Source organism: Styela clava, chromosome 5, assembly GCF_964204865.1.
Source record: "Styela clava chromosome 5, kaStyClav1.hap1.2, whole genome shotgun sequence".
Lineage (NCBI taxonomy): Eukaryota > Metazoa > Chordata > Ascidiacea > Stolidobranchia > Styelidae > Styela > Styela clava.
In genome coordinates, this window is record NC_135254.1 from 22,127,113 (window position 1) to 22,129,612 (window position 2,500).

At 53.4% G+C, this 2,500-nt stretch overlaps 1 non-coding gene across 1 annotated transcript in view; it reads left to right on the forward strand.

Moving 5' to 3' along the window:
* Window positions 1-973: 973 nt before the first annotated feature.
* Window positions 974-2,500, forward strand: part of LOC144423636 (small subunit ribosomal RNA) — a 1,810-nt gene continuing 283 nt past the window's right edge. The window contains exon 1 of the ribosomal RNA XR_013476101.1: window positions 974-2,500. This exon is cut by the window's right edge and continues 283 nt beyond it. This is a non-coding gene — a ribosomal RNA (small subunit ribosomal RNA).

Genomic DNA, 2,500 nt, shown 5'->3' on the forward strand with positions numbered 1-2,500 from the left:
CGAAAGAAGCCGAGCCGAAAAAAGTTAAAAGTACAAACGTGCAAGCATACTAACCTAACCCTAGGTAAGGCATGTCAGAGCGAAAGACAGTAATTTCGAATGAGCCAAGAAAGAGCGGTGCGGGGCCGGTCGGAGCGCACCCTTTTCTCGGTGGCTGGCGGGCGAGAGAGTGCTGCGTCGCCGGCATCGGCGTCGAAAGAAGCCGAGCCGAAAAAAGTTAAAGTACAAACGTGCAAGCATACTAACCTAACCCTAGGTAAGGCATGTCAGAGCGAAAGACAGTAAACTCGAATGAGCCATGAAAGAGCGGTGCGGGGCCGGTCGGAGCGCACCCTTTTCTCGGTGGCTGGCGGGCGAGAGAGTGCTGCGTCGCCGGCATCGGCGTCGAAAGAAGCCGAGCCGAAAAAAGTTAAAGTACAAACGTGCAAGCATACTAACCTAACCCTAGGTAAGGCATGTCAGAGCGAAAGACAGTAATTTCGAATGAGCCAAGAAAGAGCGGTGCGGGGCCGGTCGGAGCGCACCCTTTTCTCGGTGGCTGGCGGGCGAGAGAGTGCTGCGTCGCCGGCATCGGCGTCGAAAGAAGCCGAGCCGAAAAAAGTTAAAGTACAAACGCGATGCTAATGAGCGAGCCGTTGTCTCGACTAATATGTAGGGGGCGTTCGATCGAGCGTCTGGCTTGAGCGCTTGTCGGCCTAGCAGAACGGTCGCATTGTTATGCCCGGGTTTTAGGCACCGCTGCAGGCGGCCGGCAGAGCTCTTGTTTGTGCGAAACTGAATGGATCGAGCCCGAGAGAGGGCGAGCAAAGAAAAAACGCAAATCGCTCCGCCTGGCACTGCCGGCGAGAGCGTGGACGTCGCGGCCAGCGACTGTCGAAGCTGAGTACGGCCGCAGGCGATCGCCTCGGTCTTAAACGAATGCGACGAGCACGCGCCGGGCGGCCCAGCAAGGGCCGAGCGCAGCTGTCGCAGCTATCTGGTTGATCCTGCCAGTAGTGATATGCTTGTCTCAAAGATTAAGCCATGCAGGTGCAAGTACGAGTTCTCGTAAAGCGAAACTGCGAATGGCTCATTAAATCAGTCTTGGTTTATTTGGTCTCGTAAGCGAAGTGGATAACTGTGGTAATTCTAGAGCTAATACATGCATTAAGCGCCGACTTCGGGAGGCGCGCTTTTATCAGATCAAAACCGACCGGGTTCGTCCTGTGACGTTTGATGACTCTGGATAACCACGCGGATCGTACGGTCTCTGCACCGACGACGTATCATTCAAGTGTCTGCCCTATCAACTGTCGAAGGTACGCTACGTGCCTACCTTTGTGATAACGGGTAACGGGGAATCAGGGTTCGATTCCGGAGAGGGAGCCTGAGAAACGGCTACCACATCCAAGGAAGGCAGCAGGCGCGCAAATTACCCATTCCCGACACGGGGAGGTAGTGACGAAAAATAACAATACAGGACTCTAACGAGGCCCTGTAATTGGAATGAGTACATCCTAAAACTCTTAACGAGTATCCATTGGAGGGCAAGTCTGGTGCCAGCAGCCGCGGTAATTCCAGCTCCAACAGTGTATGCTAAAGTTGTTGCGGTTGAAAAGCTCGTAGTTGGATTTTGGGCGAGCGCCGCCGGTCCGTCGCAAGGCGTGTCACTGGTTGCGTTCGCCTCACCTTCGGTTCTCCGTCGGTGCTCTTGACTGAGTGTCGGCGGTGGCCGATAAGTTTACTTTGAAAAAATTAGAGTGTTCAAAGCAGGCTGTTCGCCTGCATAGTGTTGCATGGAATAATGGAATAGGACCTCGGTTCTATTTTGTTGGTTTTCGGAGCACGAGGTAATGATTAAGAGGGACAGACGGGGGCGTCCGTACTCTGCCGTTAGAGGTTAAATTCCTTGATCGGCGGAAGACGAACTACTGCGAAAGCATTCGCCAAGAATGTTTTCTTTAATCAAGAGCGAAAGTCAGAGGTTCGAAGACGATCAGATACCGTCCTAGTTCTGACTATAAACGATGCCAACTAGCGATCGGGAGGCGTTACCATGACGACCTTTCCGGCAGCTTCCGGGAAACCAAAGTCTTTGGGTTCCGGGGGAAGTATGGTTGCAAAGCTGAAACTTAAAGGAATTGACGGAAGGGCACCACCAGGAGTGGAGCCTGCGGCTTAATTTGACTCAACACGGGGAAACTCACCCGGCCCGGACACAGGTAGGATTGACAGATTGAGAGCTCTTTCTTGATTCTGTGGGTGGTGGTGCATGGCCGTTCTTAGTTGGTGGAGCGATTTGTCTGGTTAATTCCGATAACGAACGAGACTCTGGCATGCTAAATAGTTACGCGACCTTCTCGGTCGGCGTCTAACTTCTTAGAGGGACTAGTGGCGTTTAGCCACACGAGATTGAGCAATAACAGGTCTGTGATGCCCTTAGATGTCCGGGGCCGCACGCGCGCTACACTGAGTGAAGCAGCGAGTGTCTAACCTAGGCCGAAAGGTCCGGGTAACCCGT